This window comes from Medicago sativa, chromosome 5, assembly GCF_051527215.1.
Source record: "Medicago sativa cultivar Bolivia chromosome 5, Bolivia_mono, whole genome shotgun sequence".
Classification (NCBI taxonomy): Eukaryota; Viridiplantae; Streptophyta; class Magnoliopsida; order Fabales; family Fabaceae; genus Medicago; species Medicago sativa.
The window spans coordinates 33,244,154-33,251,280 of NC_140753.1; the positions used below are offsets into that span (position 1 = coordinate 33,244,154).

The following is a 7,127-nucleotide window of genomic DNA, read 5'->3' on the forward strand; positions in this document are numbered from 1 at the left end:
TCTTGTTTCAAGTCACCAAGTTCACCAACGGACGCTTGAGTTTACCTTTTCATCTTGTTTCAAGTCACCAAGTTCACTAACGGACGCTTGAGTTTACCTTTTCATTTTGTTTCAAGTCACCAAATTTATCAAAAGCCGAGTGGATTCTCGCAAATGTTTATCGAAAGCCGAGTGGATTCTCGCAAATGTTTATCGAAAGCCGAGTGAATTCTCGCAAATCTTTATCCAAAGCCGAGTGGATTCTCGCAAAACTCTTATGAAGCCCAGTGGATTCTGGCAAACTTTTATCAATTTCAAGTGGCTAGTTCCGATAAAAGGACATCTCGAGTCAAATCAATCAATCTCAAGTGACAAGTTCTAACCAACGAACAACTTGAACCCTTTCGAAGGTGTCATCCCCAGTATGTCTGGTCAAGAGATTGTCATTTATCTTGTATCAAGCTGCTAGCCCACCAACGGACCGCTTGAGTTTACCTTTTTTATCTCATTTCAAGCTACCAGTCCACCAACGGACCGCTTGAGTTTACCTTTTCATCTTGTTTCAAGTCACCAAGTTCACCAACGAACGCTTGAGTTTACTTTTTCATTTTGTTTCAAGTCACCAAGTTCACCAACGGACGCTTGAGTTTACCTTTCTTCATGTTTCAAACAGCCAGTTCCAACCAATGAACAGTTTTAGACCACATTTTAAATTCTCGAAAGTGTCATCCCCTATTGTGTCTGGTCGAGAGGTGTCACTAAAAAGTTTTGTCCCCATTTAAACTATCGTTTCGAACTAATACGATATCAGACAATCTCTTTCCCCAATGAAGCTACATTCCCCAGATGGGGTCGGATCCCTTTCTACAACAAATTCGGGAATCCCGATGTTGTTTCTCGTTTTCAGTCAAATCATCTTTGTCATCCTGCTTACATAATTACATCACGAGCATTCGTAACATCTTAGGTCAAAATTGGTGCACTTTTGTATTTAAGTCTCTTCGACCCGTCAAATCAAAGATTCCATCTTCAAATCTCCGGACGAAGAAAACTTAAATAGGGGCATCTGTCATACCCCAATTTTTGACCTAAGACATCACTAACACGCTTCGTTTGACTCTGATCGGTCTCTGCCATTTCGGTAAAAAATTCGGCAGAGAGGTATTTTAAAATACCTCATATTTGGTTCCGAGTCGGGCCCTCTTCTCTCAATTTTTATTTATTATTACTTTTGAGTTTTACTTATTATTATTATTATTCTTATTATTATTATTATTATTATTATTATTATTATTATTATTATTATTTATTTTAAGTCCAAAATATGTCCGTAAAAATCCAAACTTTGGTCCAAAAATATCCAAATGTTCCAAACACAGCTCATTCACAGCCTGTATGGTTCCCTGAATCCACACAAGAGCAGTTTTTGTCACTGCCATTCACCAACACTGTCTCAATCCATTCTATAAATACAAGCTAGCACACAGCCAAGGAGGGAGGATTCTTCGAAGACAATTTCGGATCCAACACAACAATTCTCCAGCACAACACAATCTTCCGAAACCTGCAAACATACAACCAAAAATTCCAGCAAGCAAAAATACACAAAAAAAATTTCCAGCAAAGAACAACACACGCAGAAGCAAACCGACCTGCAATTTTTCTTTAATCATAAAACACAAAAAAATATCAAACCCAAACCGGTGTGTTCAAACCGATCCCCACATCAACACATAATCCACTACAACCCAGCACTAAACCTCACAAACCCATTTCCAGAATCGACACACACACACATCTCAAAACCAATACGGCCAGCACAACCTTCACACACAAATCAGCCTCATAAAACCAAACAGACTATCAAACCGTTCCAAACAGTCACAAATCCATACGTATCCAAATCAAAACCGAAGCAAAAGTTTTATATAAAGGTAGTTTACCCTTTTTTAGATCTAAAGGTTTGGGCTTAACATTTGTGAATTTTGAGTGCAAAATCAGAAGAAGGAGGAGAAAAGAAGTAGGAATAGCGAAAAAAAATCACAAAAAAAAGGGTTTCGCGGCGGCGCCGCCACCATAAGTGGTCGGCCCGCCTCGCCGGAAGGAGGTGGCGGTGGTGAGGCTACCGGAGTTCCTCGTCGGAACTCTAGAGAGAGGTGAGAGCCTCTCTCTCTAGAATGGAAGAAGAGAGAGAAGGAAAGAAGAAAAATGGGGAAGAAAACCGGTTTCAATGAATATATAGCCAACTGAACCGGACCGGTTCAGCCATTGAACCGGCTTGAACCGGTCCAACCCAGGCCCAGCAGCGCCCCTCAGCTTCTTTAAGCCCAATCTTTGGTTTCTTGCTTCCTACACCCACCATTACTGCTTGCACACCCCCATCATCTAATTTTATTTATTTTGCATGCATTTTAACATTCTCTTGCATTTTCATATTTTCTTTTGCATTTTATTCTTTTACATTTATGTTTATTACATCATCATGCATATTTAAATTTTGTCCACTCCTCAATCCAGAGTGCTCTGGTCCATTTTATTTTCGCATTCATTCTTATTTTATTTTCGCATTACATTCTATTATCTACTATTATCATATGCATATTTAAATTTCGTCATTAAATGCACACCTTAATCCAGAGTGCTCTGGTCCATTTTAGTTCTCATGCATTTTTATTTTTATTTTTGTTCGCATTACATTCTATTATCTACTATTATTATATGCATATTTAAATTTTGTCATTAACTACACACTTCAATCCAGAGTGCTCTGATCCTAATTAACTGTTAATATTATATTTTTGTTTAAATTTAATTATTCTCCAGAACGATCTGGTCCTTGTTTAATTAAATTAATCCAAAGTGCTCTGGTCCTAAATCAACTGTTAATATTATATTTCTGCTTATAGAATTTTCATATCATTATTCAAAAATAACAAAAATATTCAAATAATCAAAATCACAAAAATATTTTTATAAACAAACCTTGATCCTAAATCAAGCGATCGTCTTTTCATTTTATTTTCTTAATCAAATCATCAATCAATTTAATTCTACTTTAAGTCTATTTTCTTTCAAATATCAAAAATACAAACAAATTACAATTCGCCACTTGGCTTTTCATTTTAAAACCTTTTTTCAAACTAATATAAAAAACACAAAAACAAATCAAACGACAATTTCTACCCCGAACTACGAGGTTTTGATCCCTCACGGGTACGTAGGCAAGGGACATGTGTCCTTCCAAATCAATAAAACGTAGATAATTTAGGTCTCTAATTTTCTTTTATCATTGCTAATTCCACTTTTTTTAAGCAAGCAAGTTTATAGCACAAAAGTTAAATAAAATCAAGAGGTTCTCGTAGAATACTACGAATATTTAGGGTGCTTAACACCTTCCCTAAATATAACCAACCCCCGAACCCTTAATCCCTAAAAACGTGGTATTTGAACCTTTTTCCACTTTCTTTTGAAAAGAATTAAATGTTCAGTCGTGAAACCAATTTAGTGAGTCAAAGGCTAATAAAATGGCTTGATCTCCGAAAAATGACGCGACAACCTCCATAACCTTCAAACCTTCAAACCCCCATATCTCCCTCAAAACTTAACCAAATCACTCAATTCTTTCACCAATCAACCACAAACTTCCTCCAAAACAAAAACCACCAATCAAAAACATCTTTCATCCATCCAAACCCATAATTCACCAAAACCCTAATCTTTCAAAACCTAACCCAAACACCACAAAACCTTCACCAATCTCCACATCAAAACCAACAAACCTTCCCTAAAACATCAACCCCAACCCTAAACCAATCCTTTCCACCAAAAATCTTCCCAAACCCTAAAACTTCAAACCAATTGCAACAAGGGTCAATGGCTTCAAGAAGAAGTGGTAAGGAACCAGCAAGCTCTCAAGGAGGACCTCCCCCAAAGAAGCAAGCACAAGTGAAGAATCATGGAATCCAGTTCAAAAACAACAAGCAAAGGGACAGGTATAAAAATCTCATCTCTAAACACTTGCATCCTTCTCGTTATCCTGATCCCAATACTTTGGATGTGCTAGAGCTTTTTGATGATGTTTCTAGGCTGATAGGAAGGTTAGGTTGGACTGATTTGCTGAAACCTATGCGGGGTTATGAAAATTTCACTTATGAATTCTTGAGCTCAATAGATTTTACCAAAGATAAGTTGGATTATGATAACCCTAACCATAGAGTTGTTTTCCGGTTGATGAATATTGATTATGACATGTCACTTCAGCACTTTTGTGAGGCCTTAGGTTTTGCAAATGAAGGATATATTCATGATCATTGGGATCCTAGTCTAAAACCGGTTAACTATGACCCAACTGCCTTTTGGAAACAAATCACCGGTCTTAACAAATACGTCCCTAGGGCGAACAAAGCTAGCAACATTCACAACCCCGTACTTAGGTACCTTCAGAGGGTAATGGCTTGCACTATTTGGGGTAGAACTGAGCTAGGAAACACTAGAACCGATGAGTTGTTCATGTTATGGGCAATGCTCTACAACCACCCCGTCAATACTTGTTTTTATTTGATTGATCACCTAGACTTTGTCAGTACTAGACCGGCCGGTAGAGGAGACATAGTGGTGGGTGGCATCATTACATATATAGCTAGGTGTTTTGGAGTGGGTGAAGATGAGGGGATCAAACCAATTGAGGGAAACAATAGGCTTAACATAGAAACCCTTATTGCTATGAATTTCATCAAACATCGCCCACCCCTCCATTACCAACTTAAGCTAAATGTGCCAATCATGTTTTTATTGCCTAACCCATCTCGGACTACCACCGAGGTGGAAGAAAATTGGTTGTATGTTAATGATGTGCAGGTTCTTGGTGAGCAAGATGATGAGGGAGAAGGTGCTAACTTGCACCATGAAGAAGAACACCATGGCCATGAAGTCAGTGAGCTTAATGAAAATCAAAGATGGACATGGATTCACAATGAAATCGAGAGGATGAGCACCGAGCAACAAAGGCAAGGTGTTGAGATCTCCGGCCTTCGCAATGAAGTTCAAAGGGGCAACCGTGTCAATGATGAAAATAATGAGATGCTCCGTCGGATGATGCAACACCTCCAACTTCAAGGTCCTCCATATGGACCTCAATAAATTGTGAGCTTTCCTCTTCCTCTCTTCCCTTCTCTCTTCTTCTTCTTCTTCTTCTTCTTCTTCTTCTTCTTCTTCTTCTTCTTCTTCTTCTTCTTCTTCTTCTTCTTCTTCTTCTTCTTCTTCTTCTCTTTTAATTTCTTTTTCTTTTGAATCATTGAGGACAATGCTTCCCCTAAGTGTGGGGGGGGGGGGGGGGGGGGGGGGGGCTAATAAAGTGTCTAGAGTCGTAGTGTCCAAACTCCCTTGAACTTTATTCTTTTTGTTTTGTTTTTATAGCAAGAGGCATGACTAGTAGCTTGTTTTTAATGTAGAAAATGGCATGAAATTTTTTGTTTTGTCTCTTCTTTGGGTTGCTCCTTGTACATGAAAGTAGTTTCTTGTGTTTCTTATGTTCTTGCTATACCCATGTCTTGTTTTATTATGAAATTCTCCGATGAGAAAAGCACCCGGTTGCAATCCTTGAGCAAATGTATGAATAGGTATTTTAAGGAACACGTTCTAGCTTTAGTGTTAACTTAGACCCTTTAAAGTCTTAAGAGTAAAAGTAGTATAAGTTTGTGTGGGAAATTAATCAATGTTCTTAATTGTTATATTCTTGAATTGTTAAAAGTTGTAATGGGGCGGGAGAATGGCACCAACATGTGGGGGAAAGGACAATCCCTAACTTCCTAATTGTGGTGGTGACTCCCTAATTTGAACTTAAAGTAAAACAAATTCATCAATGCTAGGGGGAAAGGACAATTACATCCAAAAAGACTTCCTACGCGGAGATGAAACAAATAAAATTTTGCAGCACTGCTTAGGGTGATTTTGAATCTAGGGGGAAAGGACAATTACATCCGAGAAGACTTCCTACGAGGATAGATAGCCCCTAAGCATCTGCAGCCCCTTGTGCTTAATTGTTAATCTAATCTAATTTTAACTTAAATTCCCATCACTCTTATATGAAATGAAGAAAGGACTTTTCTCGGTTACTTTAGCACTAAGGATAGAACCTATTCCTCATAATATCTGTCTTATACAGGAGCAAGAAAAGGGTTGGACTGCACACACACACTCACTTGAGACTTGATGTTGGGTAGAATAGGTTCATGAGAAGCATTTGAAATTGTAACTAGTGTACTTGAAGCAAAGCCTTTCTTTTGAGACATGTGTTCTTAATATTGCCATGAATAAATCTTTTGTTGCTGCTATGTCTATTGCCTTTTGCTTGAGGACAAGCAAAGATTCAAGTGTGGGGGAGTTTGATGAGTCATATATTAGTATATTTTAATGCTTTATTTAGTTTAGTTTTAAATAAGATTTGATTTAATTATATTGCATTTTATTTCCTTTTAGAATATTTTACTTTAAATTGTCTTTTATTTTATTTTAGGAACGAATATATGGTGGAAGGTGTCTTGGAGCAAAAGAAAGAGGACTGGAGCAAATACAGTGCGAAAATACGAAGATACAGAACAAAAATATGTTCCCACCAAGTCAGAAGCTTGGCACGGCCAGTGCCAACATGTGGCACGGCCGTGCCACCTCCAGAAGCCTCTTTTGCTGCTTTTTCTTCGGGCCCAAGTTACCCTGTTGCAGCTTTACTGTTTTACCCTTTTAGTTGCTTAGTTTCTAAGTCGATTGTAAAGCTATAAATAGAGTAGCTCTCCACCATAAACATTCACCTTTACTTTGAATATTTCAAGTCTTTATTTCAATAAAAGTCCTTTACTTTATTTACTTTCTTCTTTGCAATTTACTTTTATCGCATTCTCTCTTCTTCCCCCATGTCTACGATGAACATGAGTGAGTAGACTTCTTTGTCTTGGGATCGTTGGATAAGTCTAATGACGTAATCCGGATCAAACCAAGCCTTAATCCCTAATTATTTGTTACCTTAATTCCTAATCTAAATTCACCGTTTTAACATGAATTAATTATTATCAAACTGTGGAAGCGAACGCGGAGGGTTTGATAATGGTTAATTCATCATCACAGATATCAATTCATAAAGCGAACGCGGAGCT

At 37.7% G+C, this 7,127-nt stretch overlaps 1 long non-coding RNA gene across 1 annotated transcript; it reads left to right on the plus strand.

The window, feature by feature from the left end:
* Window positions 1–4,992: 4,992 nt before the first annotated feature.
* LOC146921906 (uncharacterized) lies at window positions 4,993–6,840 on the plus strand. Its single transcript, XR_015010807.1, has 2 exons — window positions 4,993–5,121; window positions 6,494–6,840. It is a non-coding gene; the product is annotated as an uncharacterized LOC146921906 (long non-coding RNA).
* Window positions 6,841–7,127: the final 287 nt, after the last annotated feature.